Source organism: Lissotriton helveticus, chromosome 10 (assembly GCF_964261635.1).
Source record: "Lissotriton helveticus chromosome 10, aLisHel1.1, whole genome shotgun sequence".
Classification (NCBI taxonomy): Eukaryota; Metazoa; Chordata; class Amphibia; order Caudata; family Salamandridae; genus Lissotriton; species Lissotriton helveticus.
The window spans coordinates 211,562,756-211,581,735 of NC_136071.1; the positions used below are offsets into that span (position 1 = coordinate 211,562,756).

Here is an 18,980-nt window from a genome sequence, read left to right on the forward strand (position 1 = left end):
GTAAGTTTCACTTTGTGTGTATGAGTGAGAGCATGTCTTTTGTATGTGTGTGTGAGTGAGTGTATGGGTGTGTGTGTGTTACACTGTCCAGAATTTTGTCAGCATACATTAGAAAAATGTCCTTTGTGGTCAATGCAAACTGCGTCGCTCCCTTCCCCATCCCAGCAGCAATCCAGCAAAACATGAAAAGTCCAGTTGCAGCCTCAACTTAAGCCTGATCTTCTCAACCTTATTTATAGATGTCTATTTATGCCTTATTTATGGATGTATAGATGTATAGATGGTATAGGCTTTGATTTTAAGAATCGTTCACTTAGCTGCTACACATGGTTCTAACAAAAAAAAACTAATCACAGCGTTGTCGGAGTATTTAACCCCTTTGTGCGGGGCATATTCCCTCGCTGTGATGGGGGGAGGGGGGACGCGCGCAGCGCCCCGGTGCTCATGACGAGCTCAGCTCGTCACGAGGCACAGTGCTTGTGTGCTCATGACGAGCTCAGCTAGTCATGACCACACCCGTTTTACCACACCCGTTTTCATAGAACGCTCGCACAGCAGGGGAATTTGCCCAGCGTGCGAGCGTTCTAACGGTCATGACGAGCTCAGCTCGTTATGAGCACATGAGCGCCGTGGCTCATGACGAGCTGAGCTTACAACAGAAGAAGTTTTTCCACGGGCAGTGTCTCAATGTCAATCAGATGCAAGCACTTGGCTCGGATTGTGTAAATTCTGACTGAATCCACTATATCCGACAGAAGATAGCCACAATGGAGAAGATGGTAATGAAATGCAGAAAGACAGCATTCATATTTAAGATAAAGCAAATATTAGAATAATAAGAAATGTTGGCTAAAATGATTGAACGCAGACTGTGATTGATTCAGCAGTAACAGTGGTTTCTGATACAGGAGGAGGTGTGAATGGACTAACTTTTTTCTGCTTTCTTCCTCTTGACATTACTTAGCCCATCTCCTACAGCTTGGGCTGCAGGCCTTTGGTTTAGTTCCGGTTTGTCCTCTGTTATTTCTGCTTTTTGCCCTTTTGTTTGTGGTTTTTGTGTTTTTGTCTTCTAAGTTCTGTGCCATAGAAATGCCAGGTGACTTTGGACTTTTCTGCTTGTTGAAAGATATCCGACCCATGATTGCTCTTAGAAGGCTTATTGTGACTGCCGTGAGGAGAAACGATCACTGCACAGCAGGTGCAGTGTACTGGTGGACATAGTCCGGATAGCCTTAAGGGCATATGACAGGGGTTGCTCCGTAACTCGCCTCAGAGTTCCTTTATCCAGCCGACCATGTTGCCATGAACATTGACTTATGTTTGGCATCCCCCAGAAACACAGTAGGATACAATTCTTCCAGATGCTGCCACCACTGTCGGGCAGCTCTCATTTCTCGTTGGCTTCTGTGAACCAGTATTTGTAGAGCTGGACTGTGATTAATGCAGGAGGTTGGGACCTGAAGGGATATATGAACTCCTCCACCTACAGCAGGTTTATAACATCTTTCTTCCCCAACAGCAATCAGTAGATAAAGTTGGTGAACCAGGGACTTTGTGACTGGTGTCCCAAAGCAGCAAACCACATCTGCTTGTCATGTCGACGCTGGTGAAGAGCCACAAATGGCGGTGGAGTACTAATGTTGCCCGATTTGTACATAAATCATCCATGATTCATTGCCACAGCTTCCTTCTACTATGACCTCGGGACAGCCCCACATTCTTCTGAAGAGCCCATAAAGTGTGTCAACTAGTAAAACTTGACATTTGGTGGCTGCCAGGCCAAAGCTTCCCAAAAGACTACAACTCAATGCACATAAAGTGCATCAAGCTGATGGCAAACAGGCTCATTGCAGCTGCAGAAAGACAGCCATCTGCAAAAACGTCCACGGCTCCTGTAAACTGCCCCTGACACAGGCACACCTGTGCACAGTAGAGAGGAATTCCCAAAAAAGTGCTCCAATTCCCATGATTGGCAATGTGACAGCATTCAGCCACTGCATAAACTCATGGCACATAAACACTGGTTTGGATTCAATGATATGGTTTTCCCAGTTAATCTTCAAGTCAAAGTATCGAGCACTCCTTGTTAGCAATAAGTCATTGGCAGCAAATTCCAGCAAGGTGTTTAAGACAAACTGCTGGGTTGATGTCCATGAGCTGGAGGTTTTCTTTTTGCCGCGACCCAAACAGAATCCTACATGCTCATTGTCCAGAAGTGAGAAGCATAGTACAATGGTAAGTATGTTAAAGAAGTTATAGTTTCCTGTTATGTGGATTAAGACCAGAAGCAAAACTTGGCAATAAAAGGAGAAGATCCTCAGATGGTGAACAGCAACAACATAATAATTTTATTTGATTTGTTAAAATCGTAAAAGGGTGGAACTTACCACTATGTGATAAACATCAACATATTGAATCAGCGTAAAACAGCATAAAACATGCCCCATGTCCTGGGCTACTTTGCACAGATATACATGATAAGTAAAAACAGGGAGAGCATTTTTAAATATACAAAGATAAAAGGAAACAGGGGTAGCACTTGTAAAAGGCGGTGGCCCTCTCATTAAAAGATTGGGGCCAGCAAATGACAGTTATAACAAGGGGTGCTGCACACTTAAGGGCTTATATTTGATTGGATGTAACTGTCCCCTCTTGTCTTAAATAAAATGCTTGCAGTGTCTTAAAATAAAAGAGAAGAAGAGGGGGAGGGTGGCTGTAAAGAGTATGAAAGAGGATTTGGGTCCGGCTGCAAGGTGTCCATATGTCTCAGTTCCTCTTTTGCTCCTTCCTTTTTTTCGAGCTCTTGAGCAGCAAATATCAGGAATTCTATCGTTTTGCAGGAAAGTTGTATCGAAGACCCACTGAGACATTTTATCACAGCTGCCCTGCAGGTCCTGACTTGTGTTTCTCTTAGGAGTGCCGTAGAAGGATCTTCCTCTGATTTTGTAAGGCCAGAGAGATACATAATAGATACAATAACGACTCTACTCCCTTATCACAGAGGCGACAATCCGGAGTTTGCCAGGTCCGAAACCATTTTGGGGTGAGGTCTTTACTCGGAAACCACCCCAACCTCAATGAGCTTAGTTTCCTCTTATATTGATCCCTGAAACATTCTTGTAAATAGGATTGTTGTTTCAGTTGTTTATACGTTGGCATCACGATCCAGGCATGACTTTTGCCATCCACTAATGCTTTGTCTATTAGCAACGATGCTTGTTTGACGGCTTTGTTGGTGGTTTGTTTAAAAATAAGATATGACATTGGTGAATGCCAAGCTTCTTCCAGATTTAGCGATAGAAGCGCTTGCCTAAGAGACTTGCATATGGAATGGTCCCTAGCCTGTTTTTTGGCCTCTTCCCAACAGAGATGGGCGAGCGTGTTATCTTCAGCATCTCTCATGCGCCAATAATATTTGGCCAGGACCTCTTGTCTGGCCAGTATCTGGTTTGTTAATCCGTATTCCAAGCGTATTAGCACTTGGCAAATATGTTGCGGAATTGAGAAGAGTTTTTTAGACATTGTTGATTGGGCAAGGTTTAGCGTTCTAGAGTCCTTGATGGCCATCATTTCCAAGCCATATGTGATTGAAGGCAGAAATGTTGCTGCTACAACCTTTAGCAGGGGACCAATTGAAATTCCGCGTATTTTTTTTTTATAGTTTTGAGACCAAATTGAAGTTGTTTTGATTTTGCATTCCCAAGGTATAAATGATGTTGGTAGTTTAATTGGCAATCTACTAGAATGCCCAAATATTTGTATTCATCCACCTGGGGTAGAATACCAGCATTTATCCTCCAAACAAATTTTGGTTGTTTTTTACGAGTGCTGGAGAAACATAGGACAATAGATTTTTTGAGGTTTATTGTTAATTGTGCGTTTGAGATGTACAGCGCAAGTTGTGAGATCAGCAGTTGTAAACCAAGTAGAGTTTGAGAGAGGAGCACAATGTCTTCTGCGTATTGCAGACTCGCTATGGGTGTATGTCCCAATTTAAGTGGGTCACCCTGGATTGCGCGTAGGTCGCTCTCTAGGTCGGCGGTATAGATGTTAAATAGGCTAGGGGCCAGCACACATCCTTGCTTTAGCCCGTTTATTGATGGTAATTTCTTTGTTAGGCGCCGACCGTCATCTTTTTTTATTTGGAACCAGGTATGTGAATATAAGTTGATGCTTGCTTCCAATAAGTTGGGAGGGGCGCCCCAAGCTTTCATTTTAGCCCATAGTTTAGATCTTGGCACTTTATCGAAAGCAGCTTTGAGGTCTAGAAAGCATGTATATAGGATGTTAGAGTTATCAATTGCTTTCTTAGCTAGGAGAGGTAGTGCTGATAAGTTTGTTAGGGTGCCCATGCCGGCCCGGAATCCTGTTTGTGTCATTGGGATCACGTTTTTGCTTCTGACCCAAATCTCCAGTACTGCCAATAAGTTGGATGCGTAGATCTTGGCCTCAGCGTCTATTAGGGCTATTAACCTGTAATTGTTGGGGTCTGAGCGTGTCCCCGATTTATGAATTGGTTGAAGGATGCTGCCCCTCCAGGAGTCAGGAATATTCCCGGTCTTTAAGCTGTTACAAAACAAGGGGGATAAGAGGCTAGACCAAAACGCAGGATCTTGCCTAAATAGAGCGTTGGCTAGGCCATTTGGTCCGAGAGCCCCGTCTGCTCTTAGGTGAATTATAGTCTTCAGAACCTGCTTTTGAGTTATCTGCTCTGCTTCTCCTTTATGCTCCAGAAAGGCTGGCTTGCTGCTTTCTTTGGTTTGGAATGACTTTATTGGGTCCAGAGCTGAAGCTTCCACCAGTACAAGACTGAGCGCATGAGGTGAGTCTTTTTGCTTGCTGGGATTCCCAGCTTCTGGGGTTGTTCTCGAACTGGGAGTCGGATTGAGCTCTGTTGGGATATCAGTTGTATTGTCTATGCACTTGTCCAGTGTGGTATTGTATGTTGCATCAATGTGAGCGCTCCAGATTTGATCTGTCATGTCCAAGTTGAACTGCCGCTGTTTACCGTTAAGCATAAGGTTTATTTTTGCCCAGAACTGTTTGGAATTTCGCAGCTTGCTGGCATGGAGAATGGTGATCTCAAGGTTTTCCTTATACTTTTGCTTGGTCACCTTGGTTTCACATTTTTGCTCCTTTTTAAAATTTTCTATTGATGTGAGAGTTTGTTGTGATAATTGGGTGTCCTTTTTTTGAAATGACCTTAGGTATGTATTCATCCGTATTTTCATTGAACGCATTTTTGCGTGTACCACTTCCCTCCTCCGTTTCTTGTTATTTTGTGACCTCTGCACTTGTTTTGGTATTTTTTAATGATGTTGACTGCGAAAGACTACCAGGCCTTTACTATGTCTTGAGCTTCCACTGACAGTGAGAGCAATGAGCGACATGTCTCCATTAGATTGGAGATGTTGTCTTCATTCCAGTTTAATCGTTGTAAGTTAAAGAGTTGAGTGTTCAATGTTAGGGGATGCGCCTGCTCCAACTCTTTTGGATTGATAGATAATGTAAAGATCTGGGGATAGTGGTCACTTTCAACCCGTTCCAGGATATGGAAATCTTTAATGTAAGGAAATAGATCTGGGTCTGCTAATGTAAAATCTATTTTTGAGCCTGTATTCCTGGTGACCCTCGTTAGGGCTGCAGGTCTGTCCAAGGGACCCCTTCCATTTAGCCTGTGCAGAAAGAGGGCTTCCAATTTTGCTGCACATTTCTACCCCATTGCTTCTTGTCTACTTTGATTGCCCTGTCGTGGCTGTATAAAGGTCGCTAAATTTCTCTCCTGTCCTTGGATTAGGTTCATGTTGAAGTCACCTGTTATTATCATATTATCACTTGGGTAGGTGGTTTTCAGCGCTGTAATTGCAGCTATTAGTTCCTTAATTCTTATCCCTTTATGTTTTCCCGCTGGGTGCATATATAAATTCAGAATTAATAGACCCACGGTAGGAGAGATTTTGACTTTGAACCATTGCATCCATGGCGAATCTAAATCAATACAGACATCTCTCCAAAGGAAGTCGGTGGATATAAAGATTGACAGCCCTCAATTTGCCCTACCATGCCGTGCCTCCTTTTGTGCTGGGATGAAATGTTCTTTATATCTCACGAGTGGCAAGTTTTTTATCTGCCAGGTTTCCTGAAGCAGAAGTATGTTGTGTTGTGTGATGAACTCTATGAAATCATCTTCCTCCAACTTTGTGATTAACCCGTTGACGTTCCAAAACCAGATCTTGCAACCCTGCTCTTTTCCTGATGTTTGTCTTGGGTTAATTCATTCTACACCCCTCTGCTTTAAAACAAAGGGAGGTTGTGGGTACCTCTCAAGTGTGACTTCTTCATGGTGAGCAATTGTGATTGTAATTTGCCTAGGTAGGTGACCTTCTTCTGTCATGGTGCTTCTTTGGTCTGCGCCTTTCGCGCCTTTTAAGAGGCTCAGTTTCGGACTTTGTTTCTGGAGCGGACTGGGGTATTGTGCGGGCTCCACCTTTATTAACTCTATGCCCCATAGGGCGAATTTCTCCCTATGCTGCAGGATTTGTTCTGTAAAGCTGTGGTCGGTCCATGTTATAATCGTGGAGTCTGGGCCTGCTTGGTGAGGGTTTAATTTTAATTCAATTGATTCCAAATCACCTGATTTTATATGACGCAGGGCTGGTAATTCTTCTAAGAGTTTTAGAATAGACCCTCTATTCAATATGTCATGTGGTCCTCTCGAGCTGTATAGCGGAATTAGTTTAACTTTTTTGCTTGAGATTACTCGTATTGGTTCTATGTAGCATTTTTTTCCCCCTTTACTTGAAGTGGCTGTGCCTGCCAGGCTAGGCTCCGGGACTAATGGGGCAGAGTTAATTTGATGTTGGAAACAGTTTCTCTCAATACTGGTGGAGTTAGCAACTGGTGGAACGTATGTTGCTCCTGATGGCTGTGCCTGTTTCTTTCCTCCATTGGGCTTCGTACATCTCTCTGAGTCCACTTTCCTGCTATTGGGGGCCGCTTGCAAGGTAGAAAAGTTAATATTTGCTTTATTACCGTGCACAGTGTCTGTGTGTTTTAATATTCCTGGACTGAAAGGTTTGAGTTCTTCTTTCCCTACCGGGATGTTGAATATGCTGAACACTTTCCTTGCTTGCTGAATTGGACTAGTTTGTTGGATTGGGCCGTCTGGAGTGATGGCCTCCTCTATTAAGGAGTTGTCAGTTGGAGTTGACCCAAGTGCAGGATTTGTTTTATTTTGAGAGGGGTCTCCCTCTGTCAGCACCTTGTCGTTGGTATCGTTAGAATTAAGTATGAGCGTCAAATCTACTCCGCTCGCGGATTTTGCGGATTTTCGGTAAATCTGCAATCCGCGAACTCCAGCGAATTTACCGAAAATCCGCGAATAGGCGAGCGGCGCATTCGGGGGGCAAAAGTTCAAGCCTTCAAGCTTGAAGTTGTAACTATTTTAGGATGGCGCCGGCAAGCTGCCAGCGCCATCCTAAAATAGTTACTAAGTCAGCTAAGTTAGCTTCAACAGGAAGCACTAATAGATAAAATAAAGCAGGTGCTCGAGCACCTGCTTTATTTTATCTATTAGTGCTTCCTGATCGGTCTCTGACCTTTTATACACACAAGAGGCATGGACTCGCATGGAATACCCGCACGTTTGGTCCCGCTCACACACTCGCGATGTGCACCGTCTTCCCGCCATTTACCCACTATGATGGACAGTTGAAGCTCAAATTCAGTGATGCATAAATCAGCCCAAAAACAATCGTGAGCATTGTCGAGGCTGGGCAGGTGTGCTTTCTTCCCAAATCTACCGTCGAAAATCAGCTGTGATGCTGGATAGAGGCCTTTGCATCCTTGACTTTCACGAGCGCAATCCCCTGGCTGTTCCTGTGACCAGGAGCTTCTTTCTCTTCATCTGCTGCTCTGATCGGTCTCTGACCTTTTATACACACCAGAGGCATGTGTGCTCGCATGAAAGCCCCGCCCGTTTGGCCCCGCCCACACACTTGCGGTGTGAACCGTCTTCCCGCCATTTACCCACTATGATGGACAGTTGAAGCTCAAATTCAGTGATGCATAAATCAGCCCAAAAACAATCATGAGCATTGTCGAGGCTGGGCAGGTGTGCTTTCTTCCCAAATCTACAGTCGAAAATCAGCTGTGATGCTGGATAGAGGCCTTTGCATCCTTGACTTTCACGAGCGCAATCCCCTGGCTGTTCCTGTGACCAGGAGCTTCTTTCTCTTCATCTGCTGCTCTGATCGGTCTCTGCCCTTTTATACACACCAGAGGCATGTGTGCTCGCATGGAAGCCCCGCTCGTTTGGCCCCGCCCACACACTTGCGGTGTGAACCGTCTTCCCGCCATTTACCCACTATGATGGACAGTTGAAGCTCAAATTCAGTGATGCATAAATCAGCCCAAAAACAATCGTGAGCATTGTCGAGGCTGGGCAGGTGTGCTTTCTTCCCAAATCTACCGTCGAAAATCAGCTGTGATGCTGGATAGAGGCCTTTGCATCCTTGACTTTCACGAGCGCAATCCGCAAATCCGCGGATTTTGCGGATCAACAATACGCAAATCCGCAAAATTCGCGGATCGTGGATCCGTGAAATCCGCCCATGCTTAGTTAGAATCAAAATTGTTTTTTTGAGGATGCGTCATCGGCAGCCCTCGGATGTTTGATTTGGTTTTTCTTGCTTTTCTCAAGTGCTTCCTTTCTCTCTTTGTGAGAGAGGTTGCCAGCTTCGATTGTTTGGGGCTTGTTTGGTCTTTTGTTTGTGCATCCTGGTTTTGTGGTACATCCTCTACCGCCTCAGAATGAACTTGTTCATCTAAGTTCGCTGGCATCTTGGTGTTGTCTGGAGAGGAGGAGCTTGACTGATCTAGTACTTCGAGGCTCTCTTCTTTGTTCCAGACACCGCTTGCCCTGCCACTTCCCTCCTGGCTGTCTTGTTCAACCATATCCTGAGTGGTGGTTTTGCTGATCTCCTTAGGTGATTCCTTAACAACCCCCAATATCTGTGACATCAAAGTTGGTACGGTGGCCAGTTTGTCAATTATTTGGGGGCAGTAGCAAGTATGAAATGTAATGTCCTTGTCGAGTTGCACCTTCTTTATCATGGTGTTAAGGTCCTGTAAATTTGCTTCTATCCCCTGGATGTGGATAGCCAAGATGTTAAGCAGATCGACTTGCATGTCTAGTTTGTCTGCAGGGTATGACATTGCTCTGCCTATGGTTTCTATGGTATTTAATAGTTGCGGCCATACGGTGGCCGTTGGAGTGCTCTTCGGTGTTTCCCCCTGTATTTGGGTTAGTAGGGGAGAATATTCTAGATGATCAGGGTATTCTGTGTTTGTAATGTACTCATGCGGCTGTTCACTCCTCTGAGGGGTCATGTTTTGAGTGTCCTCTTCCTTTCGTGAACTTTGCTCGTTCGTTTATAGGGGCAGGCACCTACTTTGTTTGAGATCTACTATTTCATTTGCTTCTTGTGGATTGAAGTTTTTGGTGTTTTTGATTTCTAACCCTAAGAAGAGATTACTATGGTTTTCCCCCATGTTGTCTTGTTCCGATGAAAATTAGTCTCTCATTAGACTGGGATAATAAACCATTGAAAATGAACTCGAGTCTTGGGTAAGATTTTTGTTGTACAGAGTGCCTCCTTCTGTTTCTTTAGTTGTCGTTTTCTGGGCTGCCCAGTGGCTTTTCTGCGAGAGAACAATGTCACTGCTTGTGTCGGGATCCCAGTGGACGGTGGCACTAGCCGTTTGAGGGTGAATTGCTTGTGGAGCCTGGGGAGGTAGTTGTGCTGTGGGTAAGGTTGATCCTTTAGCTGGTTGTAACCTGCTTTGATCGTCTAACTCAGGAAGGCCGGTGACCACGCTCACTGGGTTCCCTCTTGTTTTTGTTTTGGGGGCATTACTGGACTCGCTTTTAGTCCTTAATTTGTGCTTTGAAGATGTTGATTTATTGCTACAGTGCGTGATATCCATGGCGACCTTTTGATTTTCAACATTAGCGTTGGTGCTGTCATTATTTTCTGTATGCTCCTTGCTGCTCCCTGTGGAAAGTCTATGGCATACTTTGAGAAAGTCAGAAATTAGCGCCCGTTTGCTGGTTTTAAAGCCTGGACCTGGTGCATAGTGGACCTGGGAGGCTATTGCCCCGTCCGCTGTTTCTCCCTTATTAGTTTTTGCTGGTCTGCTTTCTGTGTTGTCCATGTAGGAATCCTCTGCGACACTAGGTGCGAGGGCAGGGCTCCAGGACCCTTGTTTTATAGAGTCAAAAGACGATGGAGGATCTATGTGTGGGTCTGGCCCGTTGTCTGTCACTTTCAGAGATATCGGCCTTTGGAAGCTCATGCCCCTGCCCATGGCCGTTCCTACATCTTCCTCTTTGTTTGTACTAGGTGGGCCCCCTCTTCCTTTTTTTGTCTTCCCTGGAGGTTTTTCTTCACCACCTCGAGGCTTCCCTGATCTCATGGTCCGTTTACTAAGTGTTGTCACTTGGTTGTCTCTGAGTTATTGATTGATGGCCCCCCGAACGATGGATTTCCTGATTAAGGCTGGGGGTCCTCATAGCACCCTGTGGTGATCCTCTTTTTGTTTTAATTAAACTTTTGGGAGGGCTGGGGCTCTGGACCTCGCCACGAAGCTCCTGGGACCCCCCTTACTGCTTCTGTAGCTCTTAGGACTTAGTATCTCACTTGTTGGCTCACTTATTAGCTGCCCCCCCGCCGATCTCCCTCTAGGCTTCAAACCCCCCCTGCCAGACAACTGTCTCCACCAACTCGCTCCCCTCCTCTCTCCGTAGGTAGGGGTCGAGACTGGTGTCCTTTCGGGGCTCTTGGACGCCGGAGATGCAGGCTTCTTTAAACAGGTAGGCAGATTCCGGGGGGCTGTGCTTCGTTGGTGCTCCTTGCGGTCCCCTTCGGCCCCTTCTCGCTGGGTCACCTTGCTAATAGGCGAAATAGGTGAATGGGGAGACAGGGAGAAAGAGTGGATGCAAAGCCGTGGTAAAAATCAGAACCCAACAGGTTTTGCCCAGTCCTGTGTGCCAGTACCACTCACCATAGTTCAATAAGCCAAAAACCAGAGGGAGGTCTGCAGGTAATCAAAGGGAGACGAGCAGAAATGAGTGCTTAACCTCTGCACTCCCTTAGCTTCGCTCCCCCGTTTCCCGCACTCCCTTTTCCTCGCCTCACCTCCAGGCCAATAAGTGTGGGCGTTGAAGCTTTATGTTCCTGTGCCCGCTGGACAACTGTGTCCACCTCTGCAACCAGCTCCCAGAGGCCTCCGGACATTAGCAGCTCACCGCAGGGTCACCGCACCCGGCCCCCGGGATCCTCAGTTCATAGCACTAGCGGCAGGAACAAAAATCAGAGAGGACCGAGGCCCGGAGACCGAGTGCGCTCAACTGCGCCAAACCGCGCTCAATCCACGGCCCGGTGCAGCCGTGAACTGGGCCACAATCCAATTGTCCCCCGGTAGGGAAGCCCGATGCTGGACCTGACGGCAAAAGCGAGGCTGGAGCCTGGCTGTGAGCTCGGCTGCTGCTGCTTCGGCATCTCCCTGCTCACTCGCGGCAAACGGCAAAACGTGGATCCGGAATGCGCCGCATTAGATGGTGAACAGGAACAAAGAAGAGCAGAAGGATGGCAAACTTAATCACATAGCTGGCAACATTTGAGAACTTCTGGAACCACACAGGAAACTGATGAGCATACACTCTGTCTCGCACTGATAGGCCAGTTGTCTTACTCCCCACCAAGTGGGGCAGCAACTTGTCAGATTCACTGCCCTCTGCTGCAAACATGAGGTGAAAGAGAAGCCAACGTGAGAGCCAAAATGTTATGGTGCCATGTGCTATCAATTAAGGTTATGCAGTTCCTGGGGGAAGGAGGAGGGAAAATATCAGGACAGAGAAGAAGGCTCAGAAGCTGGAAGGACAATTCCTTTAGGAACTAGGGCCTGTTGAACATGTGTTAATCGTACAGTGTGTGTTCTCTATTTCTATTAAACGTGTCACGCTCTGTCATCTCCGAATGTTCGGAGACTACATAGGTGACGTCACAGCTGTCATCTGTCAGATGCCGGGTTAGCGCTGACAGTGACTGCGTCCCTTCCCCTGGCTCCCCGTGGGCCCTGATATTGAGTTAATAAACTTAGTCAATATATCAATATAAGACTACCTCTTTATTAGTCCCCCACAACAATTGGCGACGAGGACGGGATCCGACACGGGCCCACGGGCAATGGTCATCTTGAGTGATGAGTTGCGGGGCTGATTGAAGAGTCACCGCGGTGTTACCAGGAACGTGAAATGAAGGGATGTGAAGTCGAAAAAAAAAAAAAAAGAACATCCGATTGAATTGAAGTAAGTGCAGCGGAACTTTGAAGTGTGAGGCAAAGGCTACAGGCGTAAATGCGCTGAGGAAGTTCGACATGATGAACTTTGATGTGCGAGGATAAGGCTGCAAGCAAGTGCGCTGCGGAGTTTGATCGGCCGCGTAAAGGCTACCGGCGTAAGAGTGCTTAACAACCCTGTCAGCAGTGTAAAGACGACGGCATTGAAGTGTGAGAAATCCTGTCAGCTGTATTAAGGCTGCCGGCATAGGCGCGCTCCGGAATCCTGTCAGCTGCGCCGCGTGAAGCATGCCGGGAAATTGAAAGGCAGGCATCCGCGTAACCATTGGATACTGGCCGAAGACGTCATAGAGCGTCAATAGCGGGCGGCCATCTTGAAAAATAATTTTCTCCTCAAATAAACACGGAGAATATTCAAATGCATTGAGCGTGTATAGGAGCAAAAGCGGCGATTTGAATGTTACAGAGCTAAACTAATCCTTAAGGGAATAAAAGTATTATACAAGTCATAGGAAATAACCAACTAAACAATAAACTGAAGTAAGACAATAAGTTTAGTAGCGTAGGAGGCAGCAGAGGAAAAAAGATAACAAAGGTTACAAGGATCAAATATTAAAAAAAAAAAAAAGAAGTCATACAAGGAAAAGATTTGAAGGGCAATATGGCACAAAGCAATAACATTTGTGTGCCACCTCTCTTCCTGGATGAGCCTGGTAAACCAGCAATGAGATGGAAGAAATGGATTAGGGCATTTGAGAATTACATTGTGTCCATTGATGGCAAAGGATACGATGCTGAAAGGAAGTGCGCTCTGTTATTTGGCCTTCTGGGAAAAGCAGGGCAAGAAGTGTTTGATAGCTTGCCGGAGTTTGAGCATCCCCCTGGAGTCTTTATACCTTTAAATGAGTACCAGGAAGCTATAAAAAGACTTGAAGTACAGTTTGATGAAGAGAGTAATATAATGGTGGGAAGACACAAATTTGCGCTGAGGAAGCAGCAAGAGGGGGAAACTATTGATGAGTATATTGCATGTCTGCGTGTCCTTGCTATAGAATGTGAATTTGAGGACATGACAGATACATATATCAGAGACCAGATTGTATTTTACTGCTACTCAAAAAAGGTGCAGGAAAGGTTGCTAGCGTGTAAGAAGCCTACGTTACAGGAAGTTGTAGATATCGCGAAGGGAATCGAAAGGTCAATGGTATCTACAAAAGAATTGTCAAGTGCATGTGGTAACGCTAATGTATTTTATCTACAGGATAAAAGAAAATGTGAAAATAAAAGCTATGAGAAGAATTGGAGTGAGAAAAAGGTAGGAGGGAAACAATTAAGTTGTTATAGATGCGGTTCTAAGGAACATTTAGCTGACTGCAAAACATGTCCTGCGATAGGTAAAAAATGTGTAAAGTGTAAAAAGTTTGGTCATTATTCAACTTTATGTAAAACAAGAAAAGCATATGGTAATGTAAATGTAAACACTGTCGTAGATTTTGATGAAGAAATGTGCGCTAATATAATTTTATGTGTAGAAGTGATTGATGGAAGGATAAAAGGGCCAATAGGTGATGCAAAAATTGGTGATGTTGAGCTACAATTCACTGCTGACTCAGGATCACCAATCACAACTATTTCTGATAAGCTATTTGAGGAGAAATGGCAGGATGTTAACTTGACGGAATCAGATGTGAACCCGAAAGCTTTTGGTGAGAAAGATATACTTACAAGGTGGTGGCAGCTCCTTGGCAGTTTTTTGATATCAGAGCTCGTGCAGATTGCGAGGGGCTCCTCCTCTGCACACTGGGATTCATTATTGTGTACTTTTTTAAATCGTATTTGTACTCTGTTTTAAACGTGCTCTTAATTGAACAATAATTGATTGCCTAAGACGCTTAAAACACATGTATTAACTTACTATATTTGTGGACCCCCAGCCCCGTTCCATCGCGGCTTGTGCCGATTGTGTGGAGGGCAGGGTCAGCTTCAAAATTACAGAGCCGCCTCCCCGAGCTGAACGGAGTTAGCGTTCCAGCTGGGAGCGGGGCTGAAAGGATAAATACAAGCGTGATTCAGGGCTCTGACGACTTACAAGGTGGTGGCAGCTCCTTGGCAGTTTTTTGATATCAGAGCTCGTGCAGATTGCGAGGGGCTCCTCCTCTGCACACTGGGATTCATTATTGTGTACTTTTTTAAATCGTATTTGTACTCTGTTTTAAACGTGCTCTTAATTGAACAATAATTGATTGCCTAAGACGCTTAAAACACATGTATTAACTTACTATATTTGTGGACCCCCAGCCCCGTTCCATCGCGGCTTGTGCCGATTGTGTGGAGGGCAGGGTCAGCTTCAAAATTACAGAGCCGCCTCCCCGAGCTGAACGGAGTTAGCGTTCCAGCTGGGGGCGGGGCTGAAAGGATAAAATGGTCACTCTCAAGCGCAGCGGTCGAGCGCAGCGGGAGCGCCGACACTGCGCCGAAGCCATGCCAAAGGGGTGCCAGTCTGCGCCAGTCCGCGCTGGATCCGTGCTGTGCGCCATACCCCCTGCCTCCTGCTACACCCACAATATTCCCAAGGTAATAACCTACACGCGATCCCAACTTTTGTGTATAGGCAATACTTTAATTGATAAAGGATGTTCCCACTTCTCTGTTGACTCTCTGGCCAATCTGCCTTTTAATCCTTGTCCAAATTGTGCTTTTAAATCTACTTCTCCTCATTTTAATCTAGCTGCCCCTAGGATGCCACTCATCCCTGAAGATTCTGTACATTGTGCACTTATAAACGCTCGCTCCCTTGTCAAACATAGGTATGAGGTTGCTGAATTTTGACATACTGTTTATTACAGAGACCTGGGCTGACTCGGCCTCTGGCCCGGACTTTAAGATAGCTACTCCTGATGGCTATTATGTCACCCGACTAGATAGACCCTCTGGAAAAAGAGGGGGTGGTTTAGCTATCATACATCGTGCTAACCTGGCTCTAAAAACTGAACCAATGATCCACGATTTCATGGAAGCCTTATGCTTCACCTTTACTCTTTCTCCCACTCAAACTTTTAAAGGCATATTACTTTACCGACCGCCTACCTCACGTACATCCTTCCTGGAAGCTCTTAATCCTCTATTAGAACCAGTAGCTGCATATACAGAATACACAATACTGGGTGATTTTAATTTTCATCTAGAAAATCGGGCTGATAAAGATTCCATCAAGATTATCTCTGATTTTCAAGCAGTAGGCTTAGAACAACGAGTCTCATCACCCACCCACCAAGCCGGCCATATCTTGGACGGACTATTCACTAATAACATATTCATGAATCAACCTACGGTGATTTCACTCACCTGGACTGATCATTCAGCAGTCGTATTCTCTATTTTAATTAGGAAACATAAACATTGCGTACCATCTGCATGTTCACAAATTAAATGTCGTGATTGGAAAAATATTGACCACCATGTTTTTAATAATGTACTCAAAGCCAATAAATACAAAAAGTCAAATGACCCAAGTGAAGCATCCAATAACTACGTGCGCTGGTTGAACGACGCACTAGATTATGTGGCACCTGTCAAAAATCTACGGCCTAACCGTAATAAACCTTCTGCTCCTTGGTTTTCCGAACTACTAAGGCTCGAGAGACAAAGATGTCGCAATCTAGAGAGACGCTGGCGCAGGAATTACGACAATAATGACAAAGAGAGATACAAGACAGCCCTGCAAAATTATAAAAAACTTCTTATTAAGGAAAAATGTAATTATTACACCACACAAATAGAATCAGCTCAAAATTCGAGCAAACAGTTATTCCAGGTGGTAAAAAAGCTATCCAACCCCATGGTCCCTGATTCTATAGAACCTTCTCAATCCTTCTGTAATGAAATTGCGGATTTTTTCAAAGGAAAAGTCACAGATATTTTTAATCATTTCACACAAAAAAAACTTCTGATGCTACAGTTGGCCCAGTTGCTCCTTATATACCTGCCAGACCAACCCTAGAAGCATTCTCCTCACTCTCTCAAGCATCTATAGAAGAAATTATGAATGCGGTCAAATCAGGATCTCCTATGGATTCTTGTCCTCCAAGCATTCTCAAATTGGCATCTGATCAAGTAGCTCCGGTGCTTACCCACATTTGTAACACGATGTTCCAGACAGGAGATTACCCCAAAATCTGGAAGAAAGTCATCGTGAAGCCCCTTCTAAAAAAATCAACACTAAATCCAGCTGAGTTAAAAAGTTATCGACCCATTGCCTCGCTTCCTTATCCTTCTAAGGTATTTGAGAAGGCAATGAATTTACAACTCTCAAGCTTTATTGATAACAACAACTTATTAGACGATACCCAATTTGGGTTTAGAAAGGGGCATGGCACCGAGACCGCCCTGATAAAAGCAACTGAAGAAGTCAGAATAATTTTAGATCAAGGCGGCACAGCAGTTTTGATACTTTTAGATCTATCGGCTGCTTTTGACACGGTCGATCATAACATCTTGATCGACCGTGTCAATGCCATGGGCATCCAAGGCAAAGCTAAGGCTCTTCTGGCATCTTTCCTATCAGACAGAGAACAGTCTGTGAAAATGGGTAGCTACTATTCCCCTGATTTCACCTTGCCGTGTGGAGTTCCTCAGGGCTCCTCGCTAAGTCCGACGCTTTTTAATATCTATGTATCGGACTTAGCGAGGGTGATTAAGTCATTCGGCATAGGAATAACCTCATACGCCGATGACACTCAATTAGTCCTGGCTATTCACAGAAATGGAGCTGCAGTGGCCGCTAACTTTCAGGAAGGAATGAGAGCGATCTGTACCTGGATGGACCAGAACTGCTTAAAACTAAACTCCGATAAGACGGAGGTCATGCTCTTCGGTGAACTGACCCCGTCTTGGTCACCAGTTTGGTGGCCAGCAGAGCTAGGAGATCCACCTCTCCTGGTGCTAAAAGTTAGGAATCTCGGAGTCCTATTCGATAATAAGCTTACTTTCCTTAGCCACGCCAATGCAGTGGTTTCAGCGACCTTTTATACCTTGAGAATGGTAAAAAAGCTTCTTCCGTTTCTTCCTCAAAACTCAGGTAAAACCCTAATGTCTACGCTAGTCCTTTCAAAAATTGATTATTGCAACGGATTATGGCTGAATGCACAGGAACAAGTCATGAATAAATTACAACTAGTGCAAAATGCTGCTGCGAGAATTCGAACTGGTACATCGAAATTCTCATCCATCTCTCCCATTATCCGCCAACTACATTGGCTGCCTGTCAGAAGTCGCACAAAGTTTAAGGCGCTGTGCATCATTTATAAAACATTGAACAATATTGGACCTGATTTCCTAAAAAAATCTATCACTTTCCATAAACCCAATCGTTCCTTACGCTCTGCGGCATCTCAGCTACTTGATATTCCACGCACTAGGAAAGCAACATGGGGTGACAAACGCTTCACAGTTGCTGCCTCGAAATTGTGGAATCAGCTCCCCCTTAATATCAGATCAAGTTCTTCCTTGCTTATATTTCGGAAGCACATAAAAACTTGGCTTTTCAACCAGTAAGTCCCTGTGGGAGCTCCCTGCAATCTTAACGAACTCCAGCGCCGAGACACCGCAAGGTATTTGTGCGTTTCTAGACATTTTATAAATAAATAAATAAATATAAACATGTTTGGGTATTTTTGGGATGTTGTTACATTCAGAGGAAGGAACATATTAACTAAGGTGTATGTAGCAGAGAAAGGGAGGATTTTAATTGGGTGGAGAGATCTAGCCAAATTAGGAGTTTTATTAAAACCAGGTGCAAAAGATCCAATTATTTTGAGTGAAGACTGGGTGAACAGTGTATGTCTAAATGATAATCAAGAAACAATTAATGATACTATTGTAAAGTACCAGGATGTTTTTGTGAACGAGATAGGGTGCGTCAAAGGTTTCACGCATGAAATAAAGCTAAAGAATGGAGCTATTCCCAGCAAACATAAAGTAAGAACCATTCCGCTATCTGTAAGAAAGGAGTTGAAAGGGGTCCTAGACAAACTGAGCAATGAGGGAGTGATAGAAGAAGCTGATGAGTCAGAGTGGGTATCAGCTATTGTGGTTTCAAAAAAGAAAAAAACTGGAGAAATTAGGCTGTGTGTGGACCTTAGAAGCCTAAACAAGAACATCATAGTGAACTGCCACCCACTTCCAAAAATCCAAGATATATTACAATCCATTTCTGGTTCAAAATACTTCTCGCTGATTGACCTAAAGGCTGCATATCACCAGGTATGTTTAACGGAAAACTCAAAGAAATTGACAACATTTATCACGCCATTTGGGGCATACAGATATGTCCGCTTGCCGTTTGGATTGGCCTCCTCATCAGGTGTCTTTCAAAAGCTGATGGACATTTTGTTTAAAGGAATGAAGGGTGTTGAGGCATTCCAAGACGACATCTTAATACATTCAGGGACTGTACAGGAACATCTGAAAATTCTGAAAAGGGTATTAAGCACGCTGAAAGAAAAAGGAATGACTGTCTCCAAGGACAAGTGCAAGTTTATGACAAACAAGATAGAGTACTTAGGTCATGTGTTGTCCTCTGAAGGTATCACCCCAAAAGACGATCTAGTAAAGGCAATAAA

At 44.7% G+C, this 18,980-nt stretch overlaps 1 pseudogene; it reads right to left on the reverse strand.

Moving 5' to 3' along the window:
* Window positions 1-925: 925 nt before the first annotated feature.
* On the reverse strand, window positions 926-12,650 carry LOC144783979 (lipase maturation factor 2 pseudogene; annotated as a pseudogene).
* Between the last annotated feature and the right edge of the window lie 6,330 nt (window positions 12,651-18,980).